This window comes from Thamnophis elegans, chromosome 5 (assembly GCF_009769535.1).
Source record: "Thamnophis elegans isolate rThaEle1 chromosome 5, rThaEle1.pri, whole genome shotgun sequence".
Taxonomy (NCBI): domain Eukaryota; kingdom Metazoa; phylum Chordata; class Lepidosauria; order Squamata; family Colubridae; genus Thamnophis; species Thamnophis elegans.
This window is the reverse complement of record NC_045545.1, coordinates 94,307,263-94,331,748: the sequence shown is the minus strand read 5'-3', so window position 1 is coordinate 94,331,748 and position 24,486 is coordinate 94,307,263.

Sequence of the window (24,486 nt, the reverse complement as noted above, 5' to 3'; positions counted from 1 at the left end):
GGAGATTTTGCAGTATCCTTCCCCTGGAGTGAGGAGGGAATGGGGATTTTGCAGTATCCTTCTCCTGGAGTGGGGAGGGAATGGGGATTTTGCAGTATCCTTCCCTTGGAGTGGGGAGGGAATGGAGATTTTGCAGTATCCTTCCCCTGGAGTGGGGAGGGAATGGAGATTTTGCAGTATCCTTTCCCTGGAGTGGGGAGGGAATGGAGATTTTGCAGTATCCTTCCCCAGGAGTGAAGAGGGAATGGAGATTTTGCAGTATCCTTCCCCTGGAGTGGGGAGGGAATGGGGATTTTGCAGTATCCTTCCCCTGGAGTGGGGAGGAAATGGGGATCTTGCAGTATCCTTCCCCAGGAGTGAAGAGGGAATGGAGATTTTGCAGTATCCTTCCCCTGGAGTGGGGAGGGAATGGAGATTTTGCAGTATCCTTCCCCTGGAGTGGGGAGGGAATGGGGATTTTGCAGTATCCTTCCCCTGCCACGCCTACCAACTCATGCCATGCCCACCAAGCCACGCCCACAGAACTGGTAGTAAAAAAATTTGCATCCCACCACTGAACTCAAAGTTCGTAAAAATCTTACCCACTGGCTCGTTTAGCCCCACAAACTTTGCAGTCAATTGTGGTCATCAATCAAAGACTACCTGTAGCCAGATAACATCCAATTCTGAAAAAAGAATTGCAATGGAAGAGATCTATTACCCAGGCAAGAAAAAAGAAGTGTGTGTGTGAGGGGGGGTGGAAATCCAGAGGAACTACAGTCATCAGAGCTTTCCCCTTCAATTTTAGTGCTTTATCCCTTATTATCATCTCATTCTGCTTAATTACACCTGGGTAGCACTAACCGGCCTTCTGTCTTCTCATTTCCAGGCTGTGCCATTCATTTCCTCTTCACAGCTTCTCTCCAGGCCCCTTGTCATTTCTGAGAATTACTTTCTAACATCAGAGACCCTTGCAGAATATTACACAGAGGGATGCATCTTGAAAGGTTGTGCGTCCGTGTATTTCCAGGCGAGAGTCTTTCCTCGCCATCACCACTGCCACGCTTCTTGTTATCTTGATCTCCGAGCTCGTTATCAGTGTTGCTATGGTTTTCTTTCAGGTTCGCGGCGATCCAAAGTCCGCGGAGTTCAGAATCTGCGCCAATCTTTTCCGTATTGAGAAGATGAACTACTTGTTCATCTTAAGCTTTAATGCAAAGTGTTAAGGCTGCAGTCTGCAGCTCCCCGAAAGCATTGTGCCTGAAGGGAGAGCCAACAGAATAAGGGAATAGCAGAAGGACGAGAGTTGGTAGGAGCCTTGGAGGTCTTCTAGTCCAGCCTCCTGCTCGTGCAGAGGACTCTGTCCAGTCTTTTCTTGAAAACCTCCGGTGTTGGATGCCTACTATGGAGATTCTCAGTCATCCAGCTCACAGTTATCCCAAAGGTGATTTTTTTTCAAGAGGCAGCTGGACTTTCTGCTTTTTCTTTGAAGACATTTTGCTTCTCATCCAAGAAGCTTCTTCAGCTCTGACTGGATGGTGGGGAAGGGAAGGATTTATACTCCTTGCAGACAGCTGGTCATTTGCATCTTTTTAGAGAGTCATTGAGGCCACTTGGAGGCTTATCTGTATCCTCAGGGTCACCTGAGTAGTTAACAAACCCACCAGGACAAGATTCAACAGTCCATCTGCGTTTAAAAGGCAAAGGCCCCTGTTTTGAAGACAGCAAAGTCCACATATTTGGACAGAGAGGACCGCTGGTTTGAAAGAGGGGTTCAAGAGGCCATCTATGTCAAAATTGAACAGCCCTTCCTCAACACAGGGGGAGGGATATGACATCATCTATCTCCAGTCTACAACACAGTCCTTTCAATGGTCCTAAGAAGGCTCCACACCCATTTGCATCACTCAGGTGACCCTGAGGATAGAGATAAACCTCCAAGTGGCCTAAACGTCTCTCTAAAAAGGATGCAAATGACCAGCTGTCTGCAAGGAGTTTAAATCCTTCTACTCCCCACCATCCAGTCAGAGCTGAAGAAGCTTCTTGGATGAGAAGAGAAACGTCTTCAAAGAAAAACCAGAAAGTCCAGCTGCCTCTTGGAAAAAGCACCTTTGGGACCTCCAGTGTTGAAGCAACCACAGTTTCTGAAGGCAAGCCGTTACACTGATTGATTGTTCTCACCCTTAGGAAATTTCTCCTCAATTAAAGTGTTGGAAGGTTGCACGCACATGCGCAGGGTGGCGGGGAGTCACACACGCATTGTATTATGCGCACGTGATGACTAAAAGGTTAGCCATCACTGAGATAGTCTTTAATTTACAACCACAATTGGACCAAAATGTATGTTGCTAAGTGAAACCTTTTGTTTCGGAGACTGCTTGCTCCGTTTTACGATTTTTTTCTTGCCACATAAATTTTTATGAAGTTATAATAAGGCATTATAATTGAATTGAATTGAATTTATTATATTTCTATGTCGCCCTTTTCCCCAAAGGGGACTCAGGGCGGCTCACAATCCAAGTCAAGGGGGGGGGGGGTACAAATAAGGAATAGAAAAGACGAACAGAACAATACACAATTTAAAAGCACACAACAACCATACCATTCGAGGGGGGACAAAAGCTCATTAGCCCCAGGCCTGTCGGAACAGCCAGGTTTTAAGGGCTTTGCGGAAGGCCTGGAGGGTGGTGAGGGTTCGAATCTCCATGGGGAGCTCGTTCCAGAGGGTCGGAGCAGCCACAGAGAAGGCTCTCCTCCGGGTGGTCGCCAGTCGGCATTGGCCAGCGGATGGAATTCGGAGGAGGCCTAATCTGTGGGATCTAATCGGTCTATTGGAGGTAATTGGCAGCAGGCGGTCTCTCAAGTACCCAGGTCCAATACCATGAAGGGCTATATAAGTGACGACTAGCGCCTTGAAGCGTATCCGAAGACCAATAGGCAGCCAGTGCAGCTCGCGGAGGATAGGTGTTACGTGGGTGAACCGAGGTGCACCCACGATCGCTCGCGCGGCTGCATTCTGGACAAGCTGAAGTCTCCGAATGCTCTTCAAGGGCTGCCCCATGTAGAGCACGTTGCAGTAGTCCAGTCTTGAAGTCACAAGGGCAAAAATACAGGCGCAAACAAGAGGACAATGAGGGGGAAGGGAAAGGGGGAAAGAAAAGTGAGGAAGGATAGGGAAAGGAAAAGAAAAAGAAACATTGACTTCCGACTCTCTCCGTCACAGCAGAAGAGGGCATTAACCACAAATTGCAGCTTTTTGTTTCTCCCTAATAGTCTCAACCAGTCATTTCTCTAAAGATCTATCCATCTAATCTGTAAAACCCAAAGTCAACATTTCATTCTTTTCCACATCAAGCACGAAGCATCTTGACACATTCGTTAAGTGAATCCCTGCAGTTCTTAAATTAGGAACGTGGTTGTTAAGTGAATCTGGATCCCCCATTGTCTTTGTTTGTCAGGAAGTCACAAAAGGAGAGAACACACAATTCCCAGGACACTGCAACCGTCGTACATGTGAACCAGCTGTGAAGCATCTGAATTTTAAATACATGGAGAATGCTGCCAGGGTCGTAAGTGTGAACAATGGTCATAAGTCACTCTTTTTTCCTGTGCCGTTGTAACTTTGAATGGTCACTAAATGGTCACTGTTGTAAGTTGAGGTCCGTTCTGTATTTTTACATTCAAGCAGGCAAAATCGCAACATCCCAGCAAAACCAACAGAAAAGAAGGAGGCTGTAAGTTTTTTTACCATGTTTTGAGATTTAGTAATTTAATTTTTTTAAAAAAAATAAGGAAAAACTGACATTGGCAAATCATGCACCTTTTTAAAAAAAACATACTAGGTTTAAAAAAAATGATTGCACTGTGGGAAGTTATCATCCATCCCCCTCCCAGAAAAATGAAATATCCTAGGAAATATTGAAAAGGCAGAATATTTATCTGGATGTGAAAAGAAAGAAACATGTTTTAAAAGACAGAATAGTTGCCTGTAGCTTCCTGCCCATCCCCACTTTGTCAATGGGCCATTAAGAAGGCCAAGCTAGTCCCTTTTACATAATAAAGACTTCTCCACTGCAGCTGCAGGGGGAAGGAATGTTGGAACTTTACTCAACTGACCACATGGCATCTGAGAAGTCATCCATACCTGGATTCAAACACAGCCTAGAGAGTAGCCCCTGCTACAGACTCCCCATGGGAGTCTGACAACCAATCAGAATACATTTCTTACACGGGAACAGGAAACAGAGAGGTGGGACTGAACAGCCTAGCAAACCCCTCCTTCAGCACTTCTCTTCTTCTCCACCAACATTGAAGCATGTGATCACCTTTTCTGTTCAGGACTCAAGCCATGTGGTCCTGTCCACCATTAAACCATCTTTCCAAGCAGCCTCCATGTCTCCAATGTCTTTTTCCCCACTTGGAGCCGAACCCAGAAGGACATTTCTTTCATCAGCACTTTGCTGCTAAACTTAATATTATAATTATGAAGAGCAAAAGAGGAACTAAGATACTGGCTGCCCAATTATGAGCTACAGGAGAAGACTAGAGGGACCCAAAGGCAGACATACAGAATGACACAACAGAATAACAAAGTTGGGTGAGACTTTGGAGATCTTCTAGTCCACCCCCAACACCCGGTTCAGGCAGGAAAAACTACACCACTTCAGACAAATGGTTGTCCAATCTCTTCTTAAAACCTTCCAGGGTCCTATCTATTCCAGTTGATCATAACTTTGCTCTCTTTTGCCACAGCCATTCTGTTTCTATTCGCAGGTCTTTGTATTTTGAGATTGCCTCCAGTTCCTTCTCTTCTCTTCTGCTGTCTTCAGGTACTGCCACAACTACTATCCTAGATTATTATTTTTTTGTCTTCCTTATCAACAATTGTTAAGTCTGGCGTATTGTGTGCCAGGAGCCTGTCTGTTTGAATGAATCCCGGATCACTTTAGCTTCTTCGTTTTTTATTGCTTTTTCTATCTTTCAACTTAGAATAACAGAGTGGGAAGGGACCTTGAAGGACTTCTAGTCCAACCCCCTGCTTAGGCAGGAAACCCTACACCACTTCCGACAAATGGCTATCCAACATCTTCTTAAAAATGTTCAGTGTTGGAGCATTTACAACTTCTGGAGGCAAGTTGTTCCACTGATTAATTGTTCTCATTGTCAGGAAATTTCTCCTTACTTCTAGGTTGCTTCTCTCCTTGATTAGTTTCCATCCATTGCTTCTTGTCCTCCCCTCAGATGCTTCAGAGCATGGGTCCCCGACCTTTCGGACCTCTGGGACCACTAAATTCCTAATTTTAAATCCCACGGACCACTAATAGGATCTGCCTAATGACTGGCTGGACGGGCACAGCTAGATGGCCATATGAGTGGCTGGGCATGACCAACTTGATGTCACTCACGTCAAGGGGCACCTCGCCGGCCTCTACTTGCCCCTCCCCTCCCAGACGTTCCTCGTCTGCCACCCGGGCTCCTTAGGGCCCCAACATCAAGCAGTTGTTGGAGCTAAGCAGCCACCATGAGAAAGACTTGGCAGAACCACTGGCTCAGTTCAAATTGGATCCGACCAAGGCTCAGCTGAAGCACCTCACTGAGAACTAGGAGCACAGGCTTTCCAAGCAGAGGTAAGACCTGCAGGAGTGGAAGGCCAGGAACCAGCACCTGAAGGCTCAGTGGGCTGAGATGGTCAGCCAGTTCCAGGCCATGATGCAGTCCTACTGGAATGAGGCCCTCTGGCTCTTCACCACCACCAGCACTTCTCTCCAGCCTTCGCCCAAAGCCCAGCACCAGGAGGCTGAAGCAGACCCCAAGTCGGAAATTCTGCCCCCCCTCCGACCCACACGAAAAGATCCCAAAGGGGGAGACTCTCTGCAGAAACACAAGCTTTCATTGCATGTATCCATCCCAGGGGCTGTAGTTTGAGGACCTCTGATTTAGTGCAATATCAAAAATGCAAATAATTTTTCTGCGGACCAACAAAATTTTCTCACGGACCAGCAGTTGGCAACCGCTGTTTTAGAGAATAGTTAATCCCAGGGGTGAAATTCAGCAGGTTCTGACAGGTTCTGGAGAACCGGTAGTGGACGTTTTGAGTAGTTTGAAGAATTGGCAACTATCATCTCTGGCTGGCTCCAGAGTGGGGTGCGAATGGAGATTTTGCAGTATCCTTCCCCTGGAGTGAGGAGGGAATGGAGATTTGGAGATTTTGCAGTATCCTTCCCCTGGAGTGAGGAGGGAATGGAGATTTTGCAATATCCTTCCCCCAGGAGTGGGGAGGGAATGGAGATTTTGCAGTATCCTTCCCCCAGGAGTGAGGAGGGAATGGAGATTTTGCAGTATCCTTCCCCTGGAGTGAGGAGGGAATGGAGATTTTGCAGTATCCTTCCCCTGGAGTGGGGAAGAAATGGGGATTTTACAGTATCCTTCCCCTGGAGTGGGAAGGGAATGGAGATTTTGCATTATCCTTCCCCTGCCATGCCCACCAAGCCATGCCCACAGAACCAGTAGTAAAAAAAAATTGAATTTCACCACTGGTCCAACCTCCTTCTCAAGCAAGAGACCCTTGATCATTTCAGAAAAAAACAGCCATCCAATCGCTTCTTAAAAACCTCCAGGCACCATCCAAGAACAAGGAATCCAGATAGATTGGCAACATTTCAATGCCCGGAACAATTCTGCCAGTGCCAGAAACGTTCCTGAGTAACATGGACTTCTTGTACATTATGATGCTTTTGAGCTTTCCCAGACGTCTTGTGGCATTTTGATTAATTGTGATTATGCCATTTAGAAATCATGCTGTTGGCGGGGAAGGGGGGGGGGGGAAATAGACTTAGCAAAAAAGAAAAAAAAAGAAAGAGAGATTGGGAAATGGAATAGCTCTTTTTTTGTGTGTGAGCAATGGCTTTTTAAATTAAGGTGAACAATGGGGTGGCTGAAGATATTTTCAATCATTGTAGCGTGAATACATTGATGGGCATAAGCAGACATTTCAGATTATCATAAGGAGGTGCAGGTGGTGAGGCAGTGAATGAACAAAGCAAAACAAAACAAAAAGAATTAAATGCAGAAATATGCACTTTCCTTTCCTCCCCACGGAGATGGCACCCATGGAGGTATAATAGAGAGGATATGAAACTCAGGGGAGATCCGATCCATCCAATCATTTCTGCATTCCTCCTTTACTCTCTTGAAAGCTATTTTTTTGAGGAAAATGTCAGAAAGTCACACTAGCCTTGCTTTACATCCAAACGCTCAACCAGCTGCTAAGACCCATAATCGCTCGCCATTTGTAACGTCTGCCTTTCTTTTTTTTCTTTTTTCTTTTTTTTTTTTGCCCCAGAAGTCTCGAGAACCAAAGCTTGAGGGAGGTCTATATGGTTTGAAGCCTCTTCTCAGGCCTGCAGCCATCTTGTCTTTTGGATCTTTTGACCTGCCACACTTTCTATGATTCTACTATGCATTTTTCTATTGTGGGAAAATGGGAGGAGGGGATTGTACGGAGTTAGATGCTATGCAGCCATAACAACATTCTTTCTAGAAAGCCAAGGTCATCCTTTGTCTTGGCACCTCTGCACCTGACCGGAACTGGATGGGTGGAAGCTGCCAGCATGGCAGGGGATGATTGAGCCATGTGATGGGCTGGTGGGTGTGGGGGCAAGATCTTGAACTTTCAGCTGGGTGAGGGAAACCGGGAAGCTTTCAGATTCGGGTTTTCCCAGATGTGCCAACATGTCTCTCTTAATCAATTGGAACTTTGAGCAATACTTTGCCTTGTACTCTGATTTAATTTCGGCGGCTATTTGGAACCTCTATGACCCTGCCACACCCTCAAATGATCTCTTCAACTTGATGCTCTCTAGACAAGTTGGGAAAATCCCACCTAGTATTCTAATTACAATAGGGGTGTCCAACTTTGTTGGACACTGCTGACCTAAAATATAAGTAAGGCCGGCGTGAATTTCATTAATTTAATTAATGTTGTAACAGACTTATTGTATAGGTGAATTAAAAAGCTAGAGTGGAGAAGGTCTTCGCCGGCCTTATATAGTCTTGTCCAGTGGTGGGATTCAAATAATTTAACAACCAGTTCTCTGTCCGAATGTCCGGCTGGGTGGGCGTGGCCATGGTGGGCGTGACTAGGGGTGTGTGACAGGCAGGACTCAGCCTCTTGCAGCTCTCTGGAAGCTAAAATGAGCCACCGGGGGGGGGGGAACGTGCCGGGCCTACCCCCACCCTGTTTTGGGCCTAGTAGTAGGCCTCCCTGAAGCTTCCTGGGAGTGAAAATGCACCGCACACATTCCTGTGCCCCATTTTGGGCCTAGGAGGCCTCCTTGCACTTACCTTGGAGCCAAAATAGGGTACATGGGGACTCCTGGAAGGGGTGGGAAAGGGAGGGGAGGGGACAGCAAGCAATTTAACTACCGGTTTGCCCGAACCAGCCCGAACTGGCTGAATCCCACCACTGGGCTTGCTTTATTAGGTTGGTGGAAGTATCCGTGGTGGTTCCTTGATTTGGGCAAGCCACTTGTATCTAAACAGAGAGCAAACCCCACTCCCTTCCAGCACTGATGATGTTACCTAGTGGGGTAATGAAATGTCTGCTAGAAGACAGCCCAGCTCAGAGAACACCAAGGATTCCACAAATGATTGTCTGTTTGAGAGAGCGGTGGGTTTCACATTTTGTTACCACCAGTTCGCCCCGTGCGCACCTGCTCACTTCATGGGTGCATGCGCCCCTTCCACACATGCGCCCAGCCTTCCGCACATGCGCTATGTGTGGCGCACCTTCCACAAATGCGCCCCGCCTCAAAAACGTGCCTAAATAGGACGGCATAGACCTGGGCCCACCCGCGAATTCTGCTACCAGTTCGGGTAAACTGGTCCGAACAAGCTGAATACCGCCTCTGATTTCAGAGGGGAACGATTGATGCTTACAAAGGGTTTATCCAGGAGGTTCTGATGGGTGGAAAACAGAGGTGGGTTCCTATCAGTTCGCACCTATTTGGTAGAACCGGTTCGTCAAATCTACTGAACCGGTTAGAAGAGGTTCCACCGGTGGACCCGGAAAGCAGGCCACACCTACAGAAGAGGTTCCGAAATTTTTGGAAACCCACCACTGGTCCTTGGATATGATTATTCTACACTCTCATGTTCATATTTATAAAACTCAGTGCCTCTGTGAAAGGTAAGGATGACTACTGCGTTTGTGGTGCAATCAGAACATTGCGTGTGTTGAAGTTGTTTTAACGCAAAGCAAAGATGCCTTTTAAAAAACAAGTTTACATCCTATTCTTATGCATGCCAGTGCTGTGTGGGAGGTAATTTAAGGTGGTTCTGACAAGTGTCATCGGCATCTTCATATCCGGTCACATGGGCGGCAAGCCACTCCCCTCTGGTCACATGGGCGGCAAGCCACTCCCACAAAGGAGGACACACCCACAGAGTAGGTTCGAACAACTCTGGTGGAGAAGACGTCTCCATGTAGCTGAAAGCCAGAAACAAATATCCCCCCTCGTTCCCTGCCAGGCCAAAGAAGACAACTCTACACCATCTCATCCTCCCGAAGGGCAATCAAACTTTCTTAACCATGACAGACTGACTCCTGGTAAACAAGGTTTCCTCGCTCGGTCTGACGCAACCTTATAAATTTAGCTTCTTCTCTGTTTCACTTAAACCATTCATTTCTTTTCCTGGCTAAGGCTTTGCTTATGAAGAAGCCAACCTTTAAAGAAAATGTCATCCTGACACTCCTTTTTTTTTAAATTTAAACAAAAACAACACCCTGCATTGTGGCTTTTCTCCTGTATTTTTTTCGAAGGAATTCTGCGTCTCACTTTTCCTGCCTGCTTTCTCGATGACTTTTCCCTTTCCGCAGCCATTTTCTCGGTCATCATCATTTAACGACACCATAATCCCTTGCTGGGTGGAGTCCGGGCAGTTGAATGGAAGTAGCAGAATGTTTAATGGCCAGATGCCTTTCCCTGTCGCCAATGCGGAGTTTTGTTCGGCAGATATATTCTCATTGTGCCCAGAGAGAGAAATATCTGCCTCTACCTAGGATCGAACTCCCAGGCTCCTGACTGTGAGGCAAAATTTCCACCTCTAGACCACCGCATCACTCTTAGCCATTTTCTCTGTGCTTGAGCCCTAATTCAAATTGGAGTGAGCCACTCAATTATGAGCCAATTCAGTCCTAGGCTGCATCGACGGAGGGATAAAATGTCAAGATGCCGAGAAGTGATAGCACCGCTTTACACCGTGTTGGTGAAACCATCCTTGGAAAACTGTCTCCAGTTTTGGTCACCCCAATATAAAAAAATGGAGCCTGGAAAGAGAGTGGAGGTCACGCCCTCGTGACCTCAAGACTGGACTACTGCAATGCGCTCTACATGGGGCAGCCTTTGAAGAGTATTCGGAGACTTCAACTCAGAATGCAGCCGCGTGAGCGATTGTGGGTGCACCTCGGTACACCCACGTTACACCTATCCTCCGTGAGCTGCACTGGCTACCCATCGGTCTCCGGATACACTTCAAAGTGCTAGTCGTAACTTATAAAGCCCTTCATGGTATTGGACCTGGGTACTTGAGAGACCGCCTGCTGCCAATTACCTCCCAAAGACCCGTCAGATCTCACAGGGTCGGCCTCCTCCGGGTTCCGTCCACCAGCCAATGCCATCTGGCTACTACCCAGGGGAGGGCCTTCTCTGTAGCAGCTCCGGCCCTTTGGAATGAACTCCCCGCGGAGATTCTGACCCTCACCTCTCTCCAGGCCTTCCGGAAAGCCGTCAAAACCTGGCTGTGCCGGCAGGCCTGGGGTTGATGAGTTCCCCTCCCCTCTCGACTGGTATGGCTGTGTGATTTTCATGTATTTTAATTATGTGTACTGTTGTTTATGTTCCCTTTCCCCTTTGAGTTGTTCGCCGCCCTGAGTCCCTCCTGGAGAAGGGCGGCATACAAATAAACCAAATACAAATACAAATACAAGAGCAACCAAGATGATATGTGTCAGATCCCTAAAAGTGATACTGCCATTCAATTGGGAGGAGGGGAGCCTCGGAGTTAAACCATGAGCTACATCTGAAACAACTGAGTTTTTTACAACTTTACAACTGGTTTCCTGTCACCGGGGGACTGAAGGTCCCAACATCTCTGGAGGGATGTTTATGGTAGCCACGTGGGATATATAACTTTGATGTCTAACTAGACGTAGCCATGGGAACGTGTGCTTTATTGACTCCCAGGGCAGAAGAGTTAAGGAAGCATCTTCACACTTGTGTATTGGTCAGGATCTGCATTTGGACAAAGGGAAGGCGTCATTATCAGCTTAATCCCATTTGCATGGCCTAAAGGTTTTCAGATGCTGCTTTGCCTCTAATGGTTTCCATCCTGACTGATTAAAGGTTCCTTTTGAAATAATCCTTTTCAAGAGACTTTACTTTCTCAAGTTATCTAGGTCATGGTTGTCCCAAAGGTGTGTTTTTTTTTTCCAATAGGCAACTGGACTTTCTTATTTTTATTTTGAAGGCATTTCACTTCTCATCCAAGAAGCTTCTTCGGCTCTGACTGGATGGTGGGGAATGGAAGGATTTACACTCCTTGCAGACAGCGGGTCATTTGTCTGTAGAGATTCTCAGTCATCCGTCGTTGTCTCAAAGGTGCATTTTGTAAATCGAGAACTACCTGTAACTAAAGGAAAGGCTTGCCTCCCACAGTTGTGGGCACACTGTATCTGGAGGTTTCCCCCCCCCCCCCAAAAAAGAGGCTGGACCACCATGTGCCTGGGATGGTGTAAAGTCTCCTGCCTCGAGCAGGGGGTTGGACTAGAAGACCTCCGGGGTCTCTTCCAGCCCTAGGATTCTATAAGGCTATATGAGTAGATCTTTTGGGGATTCTGACAACGTCGTAATTGGCAGATGAACGCCGGGTGATAATTTCCGAAGCACTGATGGAGAAATGCCAAGGGAGGGAATTCGTTTCCCCATGAATGCAACCGAGCACAGCTTCCAGGGATGAAAACTGTCAAATACACCCACTGGCTATGTTGGAGGCTTCTTCCAGCCAAGTGACAATTTTCTGCTGTCAGATCAGACTCACATGGCTGAAGATGAGAGGAAGGGGACAAAAGTGGCGAAGAAGGAATGAGAACTCCTCTTCCTCCAGGTTCGTTCCCTGGGTAGTTCCTCCACGAAGATCTGAAAATGGGCTTTGGAGTACTTGCATTTGATGCTTTTGGGGGGGGGGGGAAATTGGTGGATAATTTCTCCAGGGATGAGAGAATTGCTCCATCCATGTTTTGGCAACTTGTCATCCCTCATTAACTTCTCCAGATCTTGCCTTGGCAACGATGCCATTCAATGGGGTTTTATTTTTATTTTATTTCTTTTTCTTCTTCTGTACAATTGTGTCTGATTCTCAAAGGCCGCCTGTGTACATTTTCTGCAGTTTTTCTGGGCAAGATTTCAGAAGTGGTTCGACGACGCCTCCTTCCTAGGGCTGTGAGAGGGTGACTGGCTAAAAGCAACTTTCTGGCTTTCATGCCTAAGGTGGGGCTAGAACTCACAGCCTCCTGGTGATTGATCCAAAGTCACCCAGCTGGATATCATGCCTAAACCAGGACTAGAACTCACAGCCACTTGCTGACTGGCCAGCTGGCTTTCATGCCTAAGGCGGTACTAGAACTCACAGTCTCCTGGTGATTGGCCAAAGTCACCCAGCTGGCTTTCATGCCTAAGGCGGGACTACAATTCACAGTCTCCTAGTGACTGGCCAAAGTCACCCAGCTGGCTTTCATGCCTAAGGCGGGATTACAATTCACAGTCTCCTAGTGACTGGCCAAAGTCACCCAGCTGGCTTTCATGCCTAAGGCGGGACTACAATTCACAGTCTCCTAGTGACTGGCCAAAGTCACCCAGCTGGCTTTCATGCCTAAGGCGGGACTACAATTCACAGTCTCCTGGTGATTGGCCAAAGTCACCCAGCTGGCTTTCATGCCTAAGGCGGGACTACAATTCACAGTCTCCTGGTGATTGGCCAAAGTCAATTGTCAAGAATTCAGGCTTTCATGCCTGAACTAATTTCCCAGCTTCCAACCTGCTGCCTTAACCACTAGACCAAACTGCGTCTCCATCATTCCATCACAGAGGCGATGTAGCATTGCATGCAATATATATCCCCAAGCAATTTCATGATGCGTGCTCTGTCATCTAGATGCCGCTGTAGCTTCCACAAGCCATTTCTTCCTACATTTTTGAGCTTCTTTACCATCTATATCTAAAGGGTGGCTCAGTGGCTAAGATGCTGAACTTATCGATCAGAAAGCTCGGCGGTTCAAATCCCAGCGTCGCGTAACGGAGCGAGCTCCCGTTACTTGTCCCAGCTTCTGCCAACCAAATAGTTCAAAAACACGTAAAAAAAATGCAAGTAGAAAAATAGGCACCACCTTTGGTGGGAAGGGAACAGCGTTCTGTGCCCCTTCGGTGTTTAGTCATGCCAGCCACATGACCACGGAGACGTCTTCGGACAGCGCTGGCTCTTCGGCTTTGAAACAGGGGTGAGCATCGCCCCTTAGAGTCAGGAACGACTAGCACATATGTGCAAGGGAAACCTTTGCATTTACCTTTTAACCGTCTATCTCCCATTTATTACAGGTGTTTGAGAAAGGACTCGGGAAATCTCAGATCCCAGCCCGAAAGCCAGACAGATTTCATATCTGGGAAGCGTCTCTTGATGCTGCTCGAAGCGGCTTCATTTTATGACTTCCGTGTGCAGCTCGAGAGTCGAGAAAGACTCCGATGAGGACTTAAGGTGGATGCGATTGAGCGAGATGAGCGGGTCAGTTTGTTCTCCCTGGGACTTCCTAACCAGCAGGAGTTTCAGATGCTTTTTTAAAATTTATGGCGGTATTTGGTTTCTCCCCACCCCTCCAAGCACGCTTGTCAGTTAACGTGCAAATATTTAGAGTCAAAATGTTCTTTATGGCAGAACCTCGAGTCTTTCAGGGTCAAGATTTTCCATCGGTGCTGCAAAACCTGACTGGCAGCTAAGATGTTGGCTGTCACCCCCTCCCTTCCGACTGTTTTGACAGCATCCATCAAGTAATTCGCTCTGGCTGTATATTTATATAGACCCCGCAGTTTTAGCATGGAATAATGGGGGGGGGGCGAAAATATGAGCAGTCGAGACACAGACCATTAAGAAGAGGCAGGGGAAAATGTCAGGCTGGGTTTTCTTTTTTTTTTTTAAAAAAAGATAAACTCTGCCGGTGTGAAATTGTATGTCTACGTCTCATTGTTATTTCAATAAATGCGGAAGTATTTTAAGATGCAACTCAAAGACTTTGGCCACCTAATGAGAAGGAAGAAGGACTCCCTGGAGAAGAGCCTCATGCTGGGAACGATGGAGGGCAAAAGAAGAAGAAGGGGACGGCAGAGAAGGAGGGGGCTGGATGGAGTCACCGAAGCAGTCGGCGTGAGCTTAAATAGACTCCAGAGGATGGTAGAGGACAGGAAGGCCTGGAGGAATGTTGTCCATGGGGTCGCAATGGGTCGGATAGGACTTCGCAAGTAACAACAAGTTTTAAGATGTATATCCTAGCAGGCTTCCATTGGAGAATGCTGGGATTTGCTTATATAGGTAGAATACAGAATGGCAGAGTTGGAAGGGATCTTGGATGTCTTCTAGCCCAACCCCCTGCTCAGGCAGGAAACCTATACCTGTTGGACAAATGGTTTTCCAATCTCTGGAAGGAGGAGGGAGGGTGGAGTAGGGGAGGAGAAGGGGAAGGGGAAGGGGAGAAGGAGGAGGTGGTGAAGAAGGAGAAGGGGGAGAACAAGAAAAAGAAAGAGAAGGAGAGAGAGAAGGAGAAGGAGGAGAGGGAGAAGGTAGTGAACAAGGAGAAGAAAGAGAAGGAGGAGAAGGAGAAGAGGGAGAAGTTGGTGAAGAGCAAGGAGAAGAAAGAGAAGGAGAAGAAGGAGAGGGAGAAGGTTGTGAAGACGGAGAAGAACAAGAAGGAGGAAAAAGAGAAGGAGAAGGAGGAGAGGGAGAAAGTGGTGAAGAAGGAGAAGAACAAGAAGGAGAAGAAAGAAAAGGAGAAGGAGAAGAACAAGGAGGAGGAGGAGGAGAGCGAGAATGAGAAGATGGTGAGGAAGGAGGAAAAAGAGAAGGAGAAGGAGGAGAAGGTGGTGAAGAAGAAGAAGAAGAAGAAGAAGAAGAAAGAAAAGGAGAAGAACAAGAAGGAGGAGGAGAGCGAGAATGAGAAGATGGTGAGGAAGGAGGAGAAAGAGGAGAAGGAGGAGAGGAAGAAGGAGAAGGTGATGAAGAAGGAGAAGAAGGAGAAGGGGAAGACCAAGACACGCTTTCAGAGAAAGTGCAACCCGCTTCCTTCCCCATGATAATATTGTTCACATTCCTCTCTCTCCCTTCTAGATTTGGCCACCATTCTTGGCAGGAAAAACCATTCCCTGTATTCAGTTCTGGAAAGAGCTGAGAACAATCCGCGTGACTCACACCCTGGTTGTGTCAGCACACAGCTAGCAATCTGTTCCCCCTCCCAAGACTTGGTGTGTCTCCTGGAAACTCACAAGGCCTGTAAGATCCCTAATGGGACATTTGGCCCAAGTTCAGCAAAAGAAAAACTTGGCCAAAGAGGGGAGAAACGAGGTGAAAATAAAATGAGGGGTGCTGTGAGTAGATAAGCAAAGGAATCAGGCCTGGGGACCCCAAAACCGGTTCTAGAACCTGGGAGAGGTCAAGATTAGGCCTGGAAAAAGGACTCTGAACCCTCCCTACATGTAGTCCTCGACGTACGACCACAAAGGTTACTCAACGTTTCCATTGCTAACAAAGCAGTTGTTCAGTGAGCTTTGCCACACGTTATGACCTTTTTTGCCACAGTCGCTAAACAAATCACTGCAGTTGTTAAGGGAATCATGTGGTCGTTAAGTAAATCTGGCTTCTTCCTGAAGCTTTGGGCTTGCGTGAAGCCAGTTGGGCAAGTCACAAATGGCGATCCCAGAACCCCGGGACTCTGCAACTGTCGTAAGTACACACCAGTTGCCAAGCATCTGAATTTTGATCGTGTGACCGCACTGATGCTGAAATGGTCATAAGTGTGAAAAACGGCCACAAGTCACTTTTTTCAATGGCATGGTCACTTTGAACGGTCACTAAATGGAAGTTGTAAGTCGAGGAGTTCCTGCAATTTGGAAGTTTTTTTTAAAAAAATAATTTTAAAAATCTTTGTTGAATACAGGCAGTCCTCAGGTTACGGCCACAACTGAGCCGAAAAATCATGTGGCTAAGTGAAGCATTTGTTAAGTGACTTTGCCCCATTTTGCGACTTTTCTTGCCACTGTTGTTAAGTGAATCATTGCATCTTTTAAGTCAGTAACACGGTTGTTAAGTGAATATGGCTTCCCCACTGACTTTGCTCGTGAGAAGGTCGCAAAAGTTGATCACTGGGACACTTCGACTTTCATAAATTTGAACCAGTTGGCAAGCATCTGAATTTTGATCATATGACCATGGCGGTCGTAAGTATGAAAAATAGTCACTTTTTTCAGTGCCGTCGTAACTTTAAACAGTCCCTAAACGAAGTATTGTAAATCAAGAATTACCTGTACATGCCAGTTATGAGAACCGCTCAATAGTCATTTTTTCATCACTGTCAACTTCAAACGGTCATAAGCAAATGGTCATAAGTCGAGGACTATGTACACATTTCACTCTTTCACTCGAGACATATTTAATGATCTCTCCGCAGAGATCCGGACCCTTCCCACTCTCTTGGCTTTCCGTAAGGCCACTAAAACCTGGCTGTTCCGGCAGGCCTGGGGCTGTTGACCCCAAAATATGGTCCAGCCCCACTTGGAATGGAGTGCATGGTGTGTTTTTAAGTCTATATTTTCTTTTCTTTTCTTCTCTTCTTTTTGATTTATTTGTATTGTGAGCCGCCTGGAGTCCTACGGGATTGGGCAGCATACAAGTGTTATTAAATTTTGAAACTTTGAAACTTAAACAGAAAGGTGAAAAAAACACAATCTGTTAGGTTTTTATGCAGTTCACCAATTTAGCTGGGCAAAAGAAAATACTTTGGCATAGTGTCTGAAAAAAATGACACAATCTGAATTCCAGTGAAGTCATATTTACTCTCCCTGGATGGTCGAATTCTGATAACTCGGAGCCTTCTTTGGGAAAATGAGTCAACACCCGTTTCCCAAACAATTTCTCTTGAGGGTTTGCTGTAATGCAACATTTCTTTTAAAAGTCCTTCATTGGGATATCTCATTTCTTCCATCAATTCCAGGTAAGGTAAAGATCAAAGTTCCCCTCGCATATATGTGCTAGTCGTTCCCGACTCTAGGGGGCGGTGCTCATCTCTGTTTCAAAGCCAAAGAGAAAACACTGTCCGAAGACGTCTCCGTGGTCATGTGGCTGACATGACTATATTCCGAAGGCTCACAGAACGCTGTTACCTTCCCACCAAAGGTGGTTCCTGTTTTTCTACTTGCATTTTTTACATGCTTTTGAACTGCTAGGTTGGCAGAAGCTGGGACAAGTAACAGGAGCTCACTCCGTTACATGGCACTGACGCCCGACCCCTGCATCCCGTTTTTGGGAAAAACAGGCAAACACAGAGGTCTTTTTGCCTGCCCCCAGAAGCAGTCTGCTGGCTTCAGCAGGGCTGAAAGAAGGCAAAAACTTTTTTTTCTTACTTACAGTACCCCTTCAAAATCTTGGTGCGATGTTAAAAGTAACAAACTTAGCAGAGATGGCTAAAATATCAGTATACCTCAAGGACCACTCAGATGAGAAATACAAGCTGGAATGGAGAAGATGGATCGATTATATTCAAAATAAATACGGGACTAAGAAATTTCAGTTAGCTTATGAATGAATGAGCAAGGAATGTTACCACTTATCTAAAGTTAGCTTTACAAAAGGGGAGTTAAAGGGACGATGCTAAAGTTAGTTCGTTTCTTTTAGTGTATGATTGCTAAATGTTTATACCCTGTATTTGCTCTGGGAGGTTGGGGTGGGTGGTGGGTGGGAGGGGATGTGGGATTGGGGGGGAGGGAGGGTGGGAAGGGGGAAAGTATATAATTGTAAAACTTATAAACTTTTAATAAAAAAAAATCTTGGCGCATCTTATACACCGCTGCGTCTTATAGTCGGAAAAATACTGTATTTACAGGCAACTGTGCCGGGGCGCAGAGCACGCGTGCACCGAACCAGCAGTAACGCCGGCGGCAACCCACCCCTGTGTACCATCCATTTGAAATCTCCTGCAGGCATAGAAAAGCGTCCTTAAGAGTAGGTGGTAGGTGACCTTGGAGGACTGTAGGAGCAGGAAGGAGAAAAGAGCTACTTAGCTGCCTTCTATTAGCTGCCCAGGAGGTGGGAGATAGCAGAAGGACAAAAAAAAACACCACAATTGCCAGCCAAATAATGGTTAGAGAGTCATTTTCCAGGCATGGCGTCCTGTACAAAGTCGCCTCTATGCCTTTGGAAGGAGAAGAGAGAATAATTGTGTCTTGCTTCTACAAAGGAGATTCCGGGGGCATGACAGATGGCGCTTCTCAATTCGGTGGCTCAAATATTGCCAATTTTGGAAAGGAATAAATTGATCCCCCTCCGGTAGGGGGCAGTAATAATAACCACAACAATAACAGCCGAAGAGAAAGAACTGGAAAAAAATAACAAAAGTACAACGGGCTGGAAAGAGAAATAGAATGGCTGTGGCAAAAGAAAGCCGCAGAGAAGAGGGAGTCAAGCTATTCTCCAAAGCGCTTGAAGGCAGGACAAGAAGCAACGGGTGGAAACTAATCAAGGAGAGAAGCAACCGAGAACTAAGGAGAAATTTCCTGACAGTGAGAAAAATTAATCAGGGCAACAACTTGCCTCCAGGAGTTGTGAATGCTCCAACACTGGAAGTCTTTAAGAAGAGATTGGATAACCATTTGTTTGAAATGGCATAGGTTTCCTGCTTGAGCAGGGGGTTGGACTAGAAGACCTCCAAGGTCCCTTCCAACTCTATTATTCTGCTATTCAAAGAAAGTCATGGGCGCCTGGGGTGCAATCCTAAAAGAATTGGAGCACCATCGACATCGACAAAATCCCCAATAATCAATTGCAAAAGGCAGCTAGACTCAGAACACCTGACATCCTGTAAGGATATCTTTAACACCATGAAACTTCAAACCCTGACATCTTCCTAACTCAGGTGCTTTGGAAGGAGTCAATAGCAATAGCAATAGCAATAGCAGTTAGACTTATATACCGCTTCATAGGGCTTTCAACCCTCTCTAAGCGGTTTACAGAGTCAGCATATTGCCCCCAACAACAATCCGGGTCCTCATTTTACCCACCTCGGAAGGATGGAAGGCTGAGTCAACCCTGAGCCGGTGAGATTAGAACCGCTGAACTGCAGATAACAGTCAGCTGAAGTGGCCTGCAGTACTGCACCCTAACCACTGCGCCACCTCGGCTCAATAGGTGGATAAAAATAGTAACTCTAGTCTGATCAACTGGCTGACAACGAGGATGATGATATCCATTCGGTCGTGTCTGAGTCTTGTCGATTCTGTGGGCTAAGGTGTCTCCACATCTTCCTGTCTTGCAGTTCTTCTTTGAGGTGTTCTATACTTTGGCTGCTGGCAGCTTTGATGATGTCCAGCAGAGATGGTATTCAGCCAGTTCGGACTGATTCAGGCAAACCAGTTGTCATGCCTACAGCCAGTTCCTTTTGGGCTGCCACACTAATATTCTATTCTACTATGCCTTTTTCTATTGTGGGAAAATGAGAGGGGGGATTGTACAGCATTAGATACTATGTAGCCATAACAAAATCCTTTCTAGAAAACCAAGGTCATCCTTTGTCTTTGCACCTCTGCACCTGACTGGAACTGGATGAGTGGAACTGCCAGCGTGGCAGTGGAAGATTGGACCATGTGATGGACTTCTGGGTGTGGAGGCAAGATCTTGGACTTTCAGCTGGGTGGAGAAAACCGGGAAGCTTTCAGATTCGGGTTTCCCCAGATGTGCCAAAGTCTCTCTTCATAAATTGGAACTTTGAGCAATACTTTGCCTTGGACTCTGATTTAATTTTGGATGCTATTTGGAACCCTGACACCGGTAGTGGTGATCTGACAGCTAACAGAAGCAGAAGGGTGGGATTAGAAAGCGCCCATCCCCTTACCCAAGATGCAGCACAGGATGAAAGCCGTTAGCCACAATACGAATTGCCCCACCACCCTTTCGGAACACAAGGCCCTCCACTGCACAACACTTCAAACATCCAAGTCACAGAAACCTAAAAAGATCCATCCACTCATCCAACCAGGTTGTTCAGCTGACCTAGAACTGGTGTTGGTTCTGTTCATCATTAAACTTTCTTTCCAAGCTGGAATGGAGAAGATGGATTGATTATATTCAGAATAAATATGGGACTAAGAAATTCCAGATAGCTTATGAATGAATGAGCAAGCAAGGATACAATTTGCTTAAAGTTAGCTTTACAAAAAGGGGAGTGAGGGATGATGCTAAAGTCTGTTAGCTTATCTTAGAATATGGATGTTAATGTTTATACCCTGTATTTGCTCTGGGAGGTGGGGGGGGAGTTGGGTTTGAGGAGGGGGAGGTATATATTTGTAAAATATAAAAGTTTTCAATAAAAAAATTTTTTTCTTTCCAATCAGCCTCTATGTTGTTTCTGGCGTCTGTCTCCCAGCTTGGAATTTCTTCTACTCTTCTCAATACAATACAATAGCAGAGTTGGAAGGGACCTTGGAGGTCTTCTAGTCCAACCCCCTGCCTAGGCAGGAAACCCTATACCGTTTCAGACAAATGGCTATCCAACACCTTCTTAAAGACCTCCAGTGTTGGGGCATTCACAACTTCTGGAGGCAACTTCTGTTCCACTGATTAATTGTTCTCACTGTCAGGAAATTTCTCCTCAGTTCTAAGTTGCTTCTCTCCTTGATTAATTTCCACCCATTGTTCTGCCCTCAGGTTCTTTGGAGAATAGTTTGACTCCCTCTTCTTTGTGGCAACCCCTGAGATATTGGAAGGCTGCTATCATGTCTCCCCTGGTCCTTCTTTTCATTAAACTAGACATGCCCAGTTCCTGCAACCGTTCTTCATAGGTTTTAGTCTCCAGTCCCTTAATCATCTTGTGAGCCATTCAGAGTCATTGGGAATTTTAGTTTTAATGATAACCACAACAAGAAGGCTAAAAAGTCTGGATAGTGGATGTGGCGAGACAACAGAATAGAAGAGAAAGAACAAAGACTTACAAATAGAAATTGAATGACTGGGGCCAAAGAAAAAAGAAAAAGAAAATTGGTACCCATTATGATAGGCACCTTAGGAACAATCCCAAAAATCCGGATCCCACAATCCCATGTGGTCGTAAATTGAGCACTACCTTGTTTTAATTGTCTTCCTGTTTTATAGGCCAAACCATTTCTTGATAGTGTTAGGTAGGGAGAAGCACAAAAGGAGGTAGAAGGTTTTTTTACAGATTAACAGAGTTGGAGGGGATCTCGTAGGTCATCTAGTCCAACCCCATGCCCAAGCAGGAGACCCTACACCATTTCTGACAGATGGCAGTCCAGTCTTGGAAGCTTCCAGTAATGAAACTCCCACAACTTCCGAAGGCAACTTTGGTTCCATTGGTTGATTGTTCTCACTGTCAGAAAGTTCCTCCTTATTTGTAGGTTGAATCTCTCATCGGTCACTTTCCATTCATTATTCCTTGTCTGGTTTTTGGGTGGTTTGGAGTATAGCTTGACACCCTCCTCTCTGTGGCAGCCCCTGAGATACTGGAACACTGCTATCATGTCTCCCCTAGTCCTTCTCTTCACTGGACTGGTTCCTGCAACTGTTCATCGTATGTTTTAGCCTCCAGTTCCCTAATCATCCTGGTTGCTCTTCTCTGCACTTTTTCTAGAGTCTCAACATCTTTTTTATAGTGTGGTGGACAAAACTGGATGCAGTATTCGAGGTGTGGCCTTACTAAGGCTTTATAGCAGTGATGAAATTCAATATTTTTTTACTACTGGTTCTGTAGGCATGGCTTGGTCTGTGTAGCAGGAGAAGGATACTGCAAAATCTCCATTCCCTCCCCACTCCCGGGGGAAGGATACTGCAAAATCCCCATTCCCTCCCCACTCCAGGGTAAGGATACTGCAAAATCCCCATTCCCTCCCCACTCCAGGGTAAGGATACTGCAAAATCCCCATTCCCTCCCCACTCCAGGGGAAGGATACTGCAAAATCCCCATTCCCTCCCCACTCCAGGGTGAGGATATTGCAAAATGCCCATTCCCTCCCCACTCCAGGGGAAGGATACTGCAAAATCCCCATTCCCTCCCCACTCCAGGGTGAGGATATTGCAAAATGCCCATTCCCTCCCCACTCCAGGGGAAGGATACTGCAAAATCCCCATTCCCTCCCCACTCCAGGGTAAGGATACTGCAAAATGCCCATTCCCTCCTCACTCCAGGGTAAGGATATTGCAAAATGCCCATTCCCTCCCCACTCCAGGGTGAGGATATTGCAAAATGCCCATTCCCTCCCCACTCCAGGGTAAGGATACTGCAAAATCTCCTTTCCCTCCCCACTCTGGGGTCAGCCAGAGGTGGCATTTGCTGGTTCTCTGAACTACTCAAAATGTCTGCTACCGGTTCTCCAGAACCTGCCAGAACCTGCTGGATTCCACCCCTGCTTTATAGAGTGGTATTAGTACCTAATTGATCTTGATTGTATCCCTCCGTTAATGCAGTTTAGGATTTTGTTGGCTTTTTTGGCTGCCACCCAATGGTGGGTTTCAAAAATTTTTGGGACCTACTCTGTGGGTGTGGCCTCCTTTGTGGGAGTGGCTTTCCGGCCATGTGACCTTGTGGGAGTGGCTTGCCAGCCATGTGTTTTCTCTCTCTCTCTCTCTCTCTCTCTCTCTCTCCTTCCTTTTGTCTCTCTGTCCTTTTTTTCTTTTTTTCTTTCATCTCTCTCACTCTTTTTCTTTCTTTTTTCTTTTTTTCTTTCTTTCTTTCTTCCTTTCTTTCTCTTTCTTTCTTTCTTTCCCCCCCCCCTCTCTCTCTCTCTCTCTCTCTCTCGCAGTGGTGGGTTTCAAAAAAATTTGCAACCTCTTCTGTAGGTGTGGCCTACTTTCCGGGTCCACTGGTGGAACCTCTTCTAACAAGTTCAGTAGATTTGATGAACCGGTGAACCGGTTCTACCGAATAGGTGCGAACTGGTAGGAACCCACCTCTGCTGCCACCGCATATTGTTGGCTCATATTGAGCTGGTTATCCACTAGCACTCCAAGATCCCTCTCACAGTTACTGCTTTCAAGCCTGGTTTTACCCAGTCTATCTTTCTACTTTCCTTTGTCTTGATTCCTTCGAAAGATCTTTTAATGCCTGGAAGGGCTAGAAATTACTTTGGGAGGGAGGGGTCTTTCCTTTCACCTGTTATCTGCTTCATTTTGCAGGAGGAACTAGGAAATGAAAAACGGGACTTTCCACATGCACAAAGGTGGCTGTTGTTTTCCCTTTTGCAAAATGACTTCTACGTATGGGTACGTATGTCTAGTTTAATGAAAAGAAGGACTAGGGGAGACATGAGAGCAGTCTTCCAATATCTCAGGGGTTGCCACAAAGAAGAGGGAGTCAAACTATTCTCCAAGGCACCTGAGGGCAGAACAAGAAGCAATGGGTGGAAACTAATCAAGGAGAGAAGCAACTTAGAACTGAGGAGGAATTTCCTGAAAGTGAGAGCAATTAATCAGTGGAACAACTTGCCTCCAGAAGTTGTGAATGCTCCAACACTGGAAGTTTTTAAGAAGATGTTAGATATCCATTTGTCTTAAGTAGTGTAGGGCTTCCTGCCTAAGCAGAGGGTTGGACTAGATGACCTCCAAGATCCCTTCCAATTCTGTTATTCTATAAAACTTTGTGATGTTCCCTTCCAAAATCTTTCATTCTTTTGTTTTAAGTGGAACCTGGGGGCTACAGAACAGAGCCTTACTTAGGTTTGAGAGAGCCAAGGTGGCGCAGTGGTTAAATGCAGCACTGCAGGCTACTTCAGCTGACTGCAGTTCTGCAGTTTGGCTGTTCAAATCTCACCGGCTCAGGGTTGACTCAGCCTTCCATCCTTCCGAGGTGGGTAAAATGAGGACCCGGATTGTTGTTGGGGGCAATATGCTGACTCTGTAAACCGCTTAGAGAGGGCTGAAAGCCCTATGAAGCGGTATATAAGTCTAACTGCTATTGCTATTGCTATGAGTAATCTTAGAGGGAGATCTTTTCCCCCGCTATTCCCCCTGGAAAAAAATCTCATGCATTCAGTAGGGTGCTAGAGAGGTTCTGCTGGCCCAGAAACCAGGAGACTGTGAGTTCTAGTCCTTCCCTTGACATGAAAACCAGCTGGGTGACTTTGGGCCCAATCACCAGGAGACGTTGAGTTCCAGTCCCGCCTTAGCCATGAAAGCAGAATGGAAGACCTTGAG